Source organism: Leptonotus elevatus, chromosome 2 (genome assembly GCF_054856555.1).
Source record: "Leptonotus elevatus isolate MCC_2025b chromosome 2, RoL_Lele_1.0, whole genome shotgun sequence".
In the NCBI taxonomy this organism is placed as follows: Eukaryota; Metazoa; Chordata; class Actinopteri; order Syngnathiformes; family Syngnathidae; genus Leptonotus; species Leptonotus elevatus.
In genome coordinates, this window is record NC_141240.1 from 30,074,525 (window position 1) to 30,086,816 (window position 12,292).

The 12,292-nt window shown below is 39.9% G+C and overlaps 1 long non-coding RNA gene across 1 annotated transcript; it reads left to right on the top strand.

Moving 5' to 3' along the window:
• The first annotated feature begins 412 nt into the window (after positions 1-412).
• LOC147179538 (uncharacterized) lies at positions 413-11,950 on the top strand. Its single transcript, XR_015094178.1, has 3 exons — positions 413-539; positions 10,979-11,226; positions 11,440-11,950. It is a non-coding gene; the product is annotated as an uncharacterized LOC147179538 (long non-coding RNA).
• The last annotated feature ends 342 nt before the right edge of the window (positions 11,951-12,292 follow it).

Here is a 12,292-nt window from a genome sequence, read left to right on the forward strand (position 1 = left end):
ATATTGCCCCCGTTTCCTTGAATGTGCACAAATGACGCACATTACTCACGTGCATTTTAGGCCCACTGACTGCAAGCTTCGCTATTTCATCCACGGGTGCATATGAAATTATAAATATAGTTAAGTATTGTACAGCACAACAGGATATATTGTATGGCTTTGTAGCAACTAACTGTGTCTTGCTAGCTTGAGTTAGCTGTATCTCCGAGAAGTTAAAAATTATGAATGGGCTTTACTATCTTGATTTTTTATTTATTTTTTTTTTTTGTACCTGGAGGTATAAAAAGTATGTCGCCTTAAGAAAGCAACATGACTTGACGTTGACATCACCCTGACTGAGATATTATAGAATTGTTGCAATTAGCTTCTGTAAACTCCGGATAATCAGAGCTAGCTTAACTTGGGGCGTAGAGACATAAGCTAGTGATGCAATGTTGGGACATGACATTTAAACACCCACGCTAATTTGTAACACTCTCGCTCAATACGCATGTGCTCCCTTCTTCAGAAAACAGGATTGACATGTTCGCCTGCAAGAGGTAAGACAAAAGAAATGGAATCTTTCCTCCTCCCACACATGGGCGCTTTATGGATGCCATTTGTGCTTTAAAACAATACTGAGCGCTTCTGAGAGAAGAGATTACCGTCGTGAGTGTGTGTGTGTGTGTGTGTGTGTGTGTGTGTGTGTGTGTGTGTGTGTGTGTGTGTGTGTGTGGGGGGGGGGGGTGTGTGTGTGTGTGTGTGTGTGCGTGCGTGCGTGCGTGGGTTTATATCACATCATGGGGACCATTTTCTGGGTCTTTACTATCATTGTGGGGACCACGTGTCCTTGTGGGGACATTTTGGTAGTCCCCATGAGTCCAAACCTCTTTTTGAGGCTCAAAACTTGGTTTTAGAGTTTAGGTTTGAATTGGGTTATGGTTGAGGTTACGGTAAGAAATGGAGGTAGGCAATCTTTTTTGATGGTTGGGGTTAGGGGAAGGGTCTAGGAAATGCATTATATCAATGAGATGTCCCCACTAGACATGTAAACCCAACTGTGTGTGCGTGCGCGCACGTGTGTGTGTGTGTGTGTGTGTGTGTGTGTGTGTGTGTGTGTGTGTGTGTGTGTGTGTGTGTGTGTGTGTGTGTGTGTGTGTGTGTGTGTGTGTGTGTGTGTGTGCGTGTTTAGTCTCTCTTTAGCCAAACGCTATAGCAATGCTGGTGGAGGTTAGATACGAAATCCTTGCTTTAGGCTTGTACTGTAGTTCATTTCCTGCTAGTTAAAGCGATAAATTAAACATAAAAGGCCCTCAGCGTTTCACTTTCAAAACAAAGTCCATAAAGTTAACTTATAGACATTGACAAAATTATATCTTTTTTAAAGGCAGGAAACCTCAGAATTAGGGCACGTGGCCTCTATGCCAGTCCTGATCATTCAAAGCAATGAATTATAAAAGCAATAACATTGAAATCCACAAAAAAACACTTGAATATAGAAGATGATGATTCACTCATGATCAATTAGATTTAAAATCCTTCAACTTCATTACAGTCCATGGACTGTATGTTGTTAAACGTATACTGGCACATAACCAAAGTGATGTTTATCTCTCAACGCGCGTGAAAAGTGTTTGGGCTATATAAGACTCCAGGCAGCAACCCGCAGCTTCCCCTATTCACCTCCCACAGGCGTGCCACCCTCACACTCTTTGCTGATTATGCGACACCCACACTAATGGCCTATGACAGGAAAGTGGTATAATTGGCCCAAGTCAATTGCTGGGTCACTGTCTTGGAGGCAAACGAGCTCAATCGTAAGCAACACACACACACCAAATCCCGAAACAAACCTGGATGTTACTTAGACATAGCCAAGCGTGCACAAGAATAATAACATGCTTTGAATTTTCGTGTATTTTAAACAAGTTCCAGTTCAATGTATAAAACGACTAGTATCGACATAATGTTTTCGATTTTTTTTTATTAATGTTAAAGTACAATTGATGCAGCTGGAAGTCTTCTTAACAACCTCAACGCAAAGCCCTTCATTACCGCTCGAGCTGACATATAACATGGTGGTGTGCCAAATTCATTCTGTTGCGTTGCCCGTGATTATGTTCAAAGCTTCCCGAGACTCTTCCCATTCTCGCGCAATCTTGTGTCTTGCCGTCTCATGAAATTAGCCTCTCTCTGCTCTGCATCCAATCAGATTAGCATTTCCGTGCGCCGAGGTAACATCAGTAGCTTTGACTCGCTCTCTCCTCCACTGAGGACTGCGCTTGGGAGTGGTCATTCAAGCTGCGCATAGTAACCAAGGTGGATCCCCCTCAAGTCGTTGATGGATCGGATTGTCTGTGAATAGCGCTTGCTCAGAGGAAATTAACGATATAATGGTGTCTATACATGGTCCTGTTGTCGCTGGAGAGAATTGCTTCTCTTGTCTCTCACCTCCAATTTTTTACATTCGTGGTGCTGGGCCTTCCCTTCTTTTGGCTCACGAAACATTATCAGATGCTTGTTCATGCGTTTGATAAGGTGACCCATCAGAGTTATTGGAAGAATTATATCTAAGATAAATTTTCGAACCAGTTTCATTGATTATACACTCTAAAAACAGTTGGGTCAAAAATAACCCAATTATGGATCAAAAATGGACCAATCCCCTTTATGGGTCAAATTGACCCAACTGTCTGAGTTGTTTTATACAAAATGACACAATTTTTTTGACCCAAGTAAAGGATCTGACCAATGTGTATGGGTTGTTTCACGCTGAAAGACCCATTTCTTGATTGAAAGTTGGGTCAAATTGACCCAAGTGGAGGATCGGTCAATTTTTGACCCAAAGTTGGTTTGTTTTTAACCCAACTCTTTTTAGAGTGTAAAAATATAAATGTGATGGTAGGGTCTGAGGCAGCAGTGCTGATCATTTCCAGAGGCCAAGAAAGATAATAATGGGATGGAAGCATGCCCTATGATGTCCTGGGATTGGCCAATTGCTTATTTGAAAGCAATACTCTCAACTCGTGTAATTCTCCAAAAATGTCAAGTCCTGCCTCGGACAGACTGGCGAAAAAATTTGATACTGTGTGTTGCCGCAAAAAGGAAATGTTTGCCTTCATTTGATTGTTATAAGTTATGATTTACAGAAAATCAATTGATAGAAATCCATGACAATAAATTCCCACTCTAGCACTTTGCATGTGCAGTAAAAAACAAAATTCTATGAAATAATGCAGTCTAATTGTTTCATCCTGAATACACTAAAAATGTGTAATTAAGGTCAATTTGGAGAGCATAATCTTCATAATTGCATAGAATTAGTCTAGGCACAATTACAAGAAATTGGACAAATAGACATTGATTTTGAGCATTTAAACCTAGAATTGAAACATCGAGAAATTATTACAAGTAAATGGTAAGGGGGTTTAATAATGATTTGCCCAACATAAACTGTCAATCAGTTAGTAATTCATCAGTCACTTGCCTTGCTCTTAATCTTAACATGCACACTTTTATTTTTTAATGTTTGCAGTTTGCACTCTAAATCCCCCTCCATGAGATTCAAACCAAGCTTGTTACTGTGGCGGCAACATCATAAACAAGTTATTCCTTCCCTGGGCAGAAATTGGAGGCAATGCAAAGGGAGCATGGGAGGGGAGAGATGGGAAGCAGAATCAAACTTAACGAACTGTAAGGAAGATGAAGCAGGGCAGAATGAAAGATGGAGGTCAACTACAGGACAGTAGTGTATCCTGGGAATATTTAGGGCTGGGGTGGGAGAGACCTGGCTCAGTTCAATATGACAATAAGACAGAGGACATGTGGGTCTACCCAAGTCAATGGACTTTGAGAACATATGAAGGAGACGAAGCAATGAAAATGGCAGGGATTCCGAAAAAGTTTGCTCTACATTCACGAACAAAAAAAGTCACTTAGTTAGAATAACGATACCTCGCTCACCCCTGAGGCATGTGCCTTGCTTGCAAATGCCTCCAGTGATACAATGAGTTTTGTGTTCGGGTTTTTTTGTTTCCATTTCAATCCGAGTCAGACTGAGTGTTGCTTTTAACCTGTGCCCCACAGCTTGCTGCAAGTAAACAGCGTGATTAGACAACCGCTGACATGAGTTGCACCTGAGAGACCTCCAGTTGTTCATTTGAAATTTATTAGAGAGCAGCTGTTTTCCTGCCTCGTGACAAACAAAATCCGAAGTTTGATTTGGAGTATTTGCAGACTAGTCACAGTTGCTTTTTTGCCACAGCATGAGGATTCTCCTACAGGTGGGCTGGGCCTATATATATATATATATATATATATATATATATATATATATATATATATATATATATATATATATATATATATATATATATATATATATATATATATATATATATATATATATATATCGGGATGGGCGAGTACCGACACCACTTATTGGTATCGGTTTTATTTCAAGGTATCACCACATACAATGGCGGCCGATTCTTGTGGCCGATCATGAACTAAAGGCATACATACATGTCGGGCAGCCACCCATTAAAGTACAACCACATATTTTGATTGGGACTTTTTCATTTCATTTATTTGCTACAATTCATTTTATTGTGTGTTCTGTGCAAAATATGAATAACTGGGAAAAAAGTAATCGAAAATTGCCATTAATTTCATGCAATTTTGAGGGAAAATGCTATATTGGGATACTGGTTCTTTCTTTAAAATTATTTGTCGAAAAGTTTAGAAAAGTTGAATAATTTCCATTATTCAATTCAAAAAGTCAAACTTGTATAGAATATAGATTCAGGGCCCACTTAAATTATTTGGGCTTCCATCTTATAAAGACCACGAAAACAGGAAGTCAAAAAATTAGAATAATGTGAAGAAATCGCCATGCATACTTCCCAGTGTTTTGGATGGGAAAAAAAGATGGATGGATGGTATTTTCAAAACAATAGGTCAATCTTCAATAGTTGGTTGGATTCCATTTGCGTTTATCACTGCCTCGATGCGCCGTGGCATTGCCTGGGGGTCCTGGAAGCCCAGGCTTTCGTGATGCTTCGTGTCAGCTCTTTGTTTTGGGTTCTGGTGGCCCTCATTTTCTTCTTGATAGTACTGTATTTCAAGAGGAAAACAAGGGCCACAATATGATGTGCTCACCCTTAAAATTAACAATTCTACATATTAAAGTAAAGAAACAAAATATGCTCTACTCAAAGACGAACCAACAGTGCATTAAAATCAAATAACTTAGATACATCTTGAAACAACTTCAATATAGACTCGCGTGCCTTTTCCACATATCTATTCGCGTATTTGAGGACATTTAAATGTTCTCTGGGCTAAAATGCAATTCAGCCCACACCAGCACTCAATGAGACACGCTTAACTCTACTGGCCTATAGCACTTATTCATAGGCATGTTTTTTTTTTTAAACCTCTTAACCGAACACACGATGACAAAACATATGGCTGTTTTTCCTACTGCTGTTAGTGTGACAGAAAATGATTCATACTTTTCACACACAATGGTGCAAAAGGAAAGATTGGATTTGTAGATGTGCTTCGGTTAACTCGCTGTTTCATTTTACATGATGTTTGGCATTGCTGTTGCTAGCTTGATTTTGTGAGTAATTAGACAGTTTTACAGGGAGATGTCCACTTTATTAGCCTACATCCTTTCCAGGCGTCCGGACGGGTTTTTATAAAATAATGAAATTGTCCGGTTTTCGTTGTGTGGTAAATGGGAGGCGGAGTGCACTGCACCGTGTTCACCGTGATGGGCAGGTCCACAGTAGGTCAAAATTGTGTCCTAGGCTGTGACGGTGGCCCTGAACTTTATTTAGCTGAGTGGCAAAGTGTTGAACTGTCGCACCGGAGGCCATGGGTATGAACCCCGCTTGCCCCGATAACTTGATTGTGGAGCAAAAAAATGTACTTACAACATTGTGTCATAATAATTTTTGTCAAGTAAGACTTCAAAAGAGTAATTTGTTTGCTTTATGTCCTACCCATACAGAGGAGGCATACGTTAAAATAGTTTGAATGGATGGCATCTTGGAGTAAACTGAGTATCGTGTATCTCGGTCGGGCCGAGTGTCCTCTTTTTTAGGAAATGAAAATATGGTCACCCAAGGATGTGTTGTACACTCGCCTGCCGATATACAAATTTATAATTGGTGTGTGCGTCTCAATTTACGACCCAAACCTAGAGCTCACTGGACCTCACTGAATGAGAGAACTAAATCGAACTGAATAGAACTATTCTTTCTGTATGTGTGTTACTCGCAAAGGACAAACCGTTAGAAAATTACAGTTGCTTGTTTACCTTTGTACTCGCCAAACATGAGTGACACGAAGCACACTGGGATCGTGATATCTATAATCTCACTCCCCTCATACTGGTCAATGGAGATCGCAGTTTTACTCCTCTCTCATCTCTAACAGCTTTAAACTACATGCGCAACAAGAGAGAATAAAACGACACCTTTTGATTCAAGTGTTCAATGTGAATGATTTTGTTGTATTTTCAATGGAAACGATTTTTGCTTGGTTATTTGTGATTGTATTATTTGTGTTGTTTTATGTTTTGTGGAACAGCTGCAGCCGTTGCGAATGTGCTATTTAAAGGTGAGATGAGTTAATTGAGAGTTAACGATTTGCAACTGTCGGCCCTGATGTTTTTTCTGAACAAATCGGGGAGGGAAGATCACTCCCAACACACCCCTCAGCACGGAATGATTGTCAGAATAACCTTTAGAGGCATTCGATTTGATTGTAGCTGGGAAATTAGGCTTGAAATCTGCCCCATTGTTGTTATGGCCATAGCCAGCTTTCAGGCATTTTCCCTTCTTCGCATACACAATGGGCATGACGTCACATCATCATCAAGGTGTTAATCTACGAATTAAAAAAGGTTTCAATCATAAATGTTTAGATAAAAAGGCACAGATATTTTTGGGCACATTTTTACAAAGTGCAGCTTTAAGCATCTCATTATGTGCACAGTAGCCGGATTAAATTGTTTGTAATTGATTTATTAAAAAGTGAATGCAAAAACACACTCTCCAATATCGCCTATCGATGCACACGCGTAACTCTTGAAGATCAGTAGAACTCCCGGATGCACTACGCATGGTAATTTAACATTTAAAGTGCGACATATTCTCCAAATGGATCTCTGTAGAATTCTCGTCCTATGAAAACTCCCCAAACCCCAAATTAAAGGCCACCCTTGAGGAACTTTTTCAAATTAGTTTAGCATACAGTTTTGCGGGTTGCCTAAAGGTCTCACGCGATCAGCTTTATTTAATCTCTTTCTATGATGGTGATCTCAATGTACTCAACCACAAATTATCCGAATGAAAACAGCATTTGGATTGATTGATGGATTTGCCAGCTTCATTCCTCTGTGAAGAACTCCATCTTTTATCTCCTTGCCACAGACCAATGTGAGGTGTGGATGGAAGCAATTGAATTAACCCCACCCACTGCGGCCCGCAGCGAGTGATGGGCGAGTGGATTCCATTACACAAACTCTATCTAACTCGGATTGCGGCCTATCTAAACCTCATATCCCTGACAAGTCTCCATACATCAGCCACAGGCTAATACACTCTAATAGGCGAATGCCACGCCCACAAATTTACCACATGACCAATCTATCTGGCTCACAGTGGCTAACATTTGTTTGCCTTTTTCTCAATGCCTGCAGTCACACTGAGGGTGTGTTCACTTCTGTTGCCACTCATATTGATGACATGTATAATCAGCATAATTCTATAGTTCAACGACTCAGCCATTATGACTATCAAATGCCTATTGAGCAAATTACAATTGTGTGGGTGAGTGCTTGTCCACGAATGTAACATTAGTGGTGACTCTAATGTGACTCTTTTCAATATGTATGTACTTTACTGTAACTCCATTCCTGCATTTGCACCCTCTCGGAGAATCAGCCCGCAGGCTGTTACATGAAGGTGCAATGGAAAGTAATTGTGTAATTTTCTATCATCAGATTGAAATGACATATTATTGGGAAACGAGCTTATAAGTCATTTTGCTCAGCCTTGGGGAGGAAAATGTCATCTCTGACTTAAAAAAATCTACTATTTTTTGTACGTCAGGTTCTTCATGCTAAAGGACTCCTGCCTTAAGGGGTGTCAAAACTTAGTCTTACCAAGGTTACAGTACTGAGTTGTTCTTATTGACTTTTTGTTTTCAAAAATCAATTTCTTGTAATTAGTTTTTAGAGGAGGTTTGCTATTTCGTATTTTTATTTTTATGAAAATTATGTGTTTTTAATGTTATTATTATTATTAAATTTTATTAGTTTTATTTGAAGTTTTTTTTGTAATATGGTCTATTTGCCAGGTGTCAGATTAAAAAAGGCCTCAGTTAGTAGCACAAAAGAAGTCTGTAAAATGTATAAAGTTAGGACAAAAAAAACTGTCCCACTTCGTCCTTCATTGAAATTAGGGTTTGTGAAATCTAAATTCATAAATACATAATAAATACATAAATAATAATAACTGTGAAATCAAATAAATGAAATAAATACATATCATCTTTCCTTTTTATACTTATTATATAATCCCATTGAAAAGCGTCTTTATGCTCAAAAGCTGCCCTCTTTCCTCGTCTCAACACCTCTGCCCAACCCCCACCCACCACCACCACCCTCCCCCCTCCTTTGACAACATCAAACGGTGTCAGTGCAGAGGCTCGGCTCAACAGTGGAGTGGGTGACCTTGGACACTCAAACACCACCCAGAAGAAAGGCTGGGAGAGAGAGAGAGAGAGAGAGAGAGAGAGAGAGAGAGAGAGAGAGAGAGAGAGAGAGACGGACAGAGACAGACACAGAGAGACACAGAGAGACACAGAGAGAGACAGAGAGAGCCCTCATGTAACAAACTATTCTTTTAATAGGAAATTCTAAAATGTCCATGAGGCAAGAAAGCTTCCAATCCAAGGATGATTAATTAATATAGCAGCATTTACACTATGTTCGTGGCGACCAATGCAACCTCAGTTATTTCCACTGTGAGCTAAACAGGATGGTCGTGACTCGTGAGACAACATGGGACGGGAAGGTATGTGACAGACCGTGATTGGCATGGATGCCCAAGAAAATGTAGTCACAATATTTTCCACATCAGTCACGGACACCTGACATTACACAATAACACATTGGAGGGGTCCGTAGTGGAACGAGATGTGTATGTATTCTCGGCATCTCATGCTCGTCACTTCAAATGCTTTCACGAGTGCGCCGTGTAGTGTGTATGCAACTGGCTCTTGTCACATTCTATCTACAGAAGGCAAGCAGAAATGTCTGGAGCCCAATGCATCCACAGCAAACCACAGGCCAAAATAATGTGCTTTAAAGTCTCCAGGACTCAGCAGCCGCCTCCACCTGATAGAATGTAAGAAACTTGCCCTTATCGCATGATGCGCAAACTTTTGGGCAAACAGTGCAGCAGTGGCTACCGGGAACTTAATGAAAAGGTAGCCTTGACTGGGTGGAGGACAACTGATGAAACCTGCATAGTCATTTTAAAAGACATCCTTAAAAAAATAAAAAAAAGTAGCATTTGCCAGAAGGCAAGCCTGATTTATAATCTGTCTTCCATAGAAAATTGGCAGCAAATTTCTGTGGTGAAGGTCAGTCCACACAACTGTAGGTCAAGCCAAAAAATGTCACCATACCAAATACATTTGGCTATGGGAATATCCATTTAAAGCCTCCGATGGCTGTTTTATATCCCATTGGTTCATTGCAGGTGTTTTTGTGACACAATTCAGAACAACACAATTCTCAGTATTTCCACGTGTTTTCAGCAATTATCTTTAAACATATGTAACTGAGTGAATTAATTCACTTGTGATTTTTTTAACAAGGTCTTTAACTCATTCACTGCCATTGACGGCTATAGACGTCAAAAATTCATTTGAACTATTTCTATTAGTTTCGCATTTTTCTTCCACTTTTGTTAACAAGAGTATGAAAACCTTTAAAAAAATGTATTGTACATTTAGAACAGATATAAAAGTTGTGATTAAATTTGAGTTAACTAGTGGTCATGTGATTAATTAAAAAAAAATAATGAATAATCGCCTGATGCCCCTAATTTATAAAAATAAATAAAATAATAAAAATAAAAGATTATTAAAAATTACGGGCGTCAGACATTTAATTTTTTATTGTAATTAATCGCATGACTTTAATAGTTAACTCACGATTAATCACAAAATTTATATCTGTTCTAAATGTACAATAAAAAAAATCGAGGTTTTCACACTCTTGTTAACAAAAGTGGGAAATTTTTTTAAAACTAATAGAAATAGTTCAAATGAATTTTTGACGTCAATAGCCGTCAATGGCAGTGAATGAGTTAACTTTCAGTAAGTATAAAATTAAATCAAATTTGAGCTACGCTTATGGACCAGTGGAGAGTCTACCTTTATTTGATCTCACTTTGTAGAGGACATTGTTTAGTCATCTCCTCCTCTCCTACTTCTTTCCTCCTCCCACTGATGTCAACGACTCCTCATCAGGGACCACATTAAAAGTCCATCAGTTTGACACACACACACACGCACACACACACACACATATGCACACCTGTCTATGGCTTAATGGCTGCTGCGTCTCCATGCAGCACTGTGCTCATCTCTCTCATTTTGATCCCGTGGCCTTGTTGGCACTGGCATTCAATTTAGCTGTCATCCAGACGCATGCCTCACCCACACACTGAGCGACACATACACACACATGCATGCACACAAATGGATTTCCTGTCAGGGCAGTTTGAGACCAATCAGACCGTGGTATCGGAGCATGCCCTGATGGGGGCTAAAGGCCATCAAGGGACTGACACACACAATGAACTACTCCCTGTAATCCTCAACACTCACACACACACACTCACACATATGCATGCCAAGTGTCAGTGTATGCGTGTTTGAGTGTGTCTTTCTGTCTCATCGGCGCCATCAGGATGTCACCCAATCTGGCCAAAGTCGACTCCCACAGGAACTCAACAGTGTCTGCTCAGTTTCCGCGAGTTCAGCAGAGCCCAGAGGAGAGAAGTGAAAGGAGCGAGACAGCGGAGGAGCGACAATAACACATAGAGTGACGGGGACAAAAAATGAGTGAGAGGGATTAAGACGTGTGAGCAGACCAGAAGAGACGGGTGACGAACTAAAAAAGGAGGGAAACAGATGGCTGTCAAACTACGCCACGCTGTAAGACTTTTAATTTAACTTTCCACATGTTGTTTTACGCAGTTTGGAAACATTTTTGTTGTTGGTTTCACACACAGTTTTTGATTATTTATTTTTTTCTTTTTCATCTGTGCACAAGGTCGTCGATACTGTCGTGGTTTATGTATAGCTCTTGTGTAACTGACGTGATCAATTCTTACTTGGTGTGCTCTTAAATGACCCTCATATTGACAGGCCAGTCCAGAACGTAGTCCACTGGGATCGGTGCTAGCATCTGCACATTCTGCAGTGACGCAGAACTGGATGAGCCGTCAAGAAAACTCCACCAGTGGCCAACATCGCTCCAAATATTATGCAACATCCGGTTTTGCAGTCAAACTGTAGACCCTGACGGACGAACTTTCAGCTGATAAAAAAAACTACGCTTGCTTGTTTACTTTCAACTCGGCTTGTAGCAAATGTGAGTGACATAATGTTCAATGTTCCAGCCATCGACATCTATGATCTCGGCGCCGTCATTCTGGTCTTCGGAGACGTAAATCTTGCTCTTCTCATCTGCCATCAGCTTCAAACATGTGCATCAAGACACAATAAAACTCTGCCAATGAAAAGGGAGCTATTTTAGTGTTTCAATAACAAAAGATGATTTGATGTCATGATATATGGCTGTTATTTTGATTATTGACTTTGATTAGTGATTTCTGTGAAAGCGCTGTATAAATAAAGTTGAGTCGTCTTTCCTTAATCTGTACCGTTTTTTTAAAAAGCTTTTCTGATTGTTATTGCTTTAAATGTAACCATGTGCACAGATAAATCAGACATTTCGACAGGCAGTCAAGCTCAGCTCTGCAGGTGGAGTGAGTGGGTGAGTTCAAGGCAGGCAAGCGGTGAGGAGAAAAGTCCAAGCAAGGTTAAAGTAAGCAATATAGGAAACCGTAAGAGCAGTATCACTTTTAAAATCATAGTTCAGAGTGTTAAAATATGAAATATTTTGCTCAGAAGTGAATCAGCTATGAATGAAATAACTCCCAACAACAACCCTAATTCAAAGGACGAATCAGTCGAGGAAGGACGCATCTGTACTTGC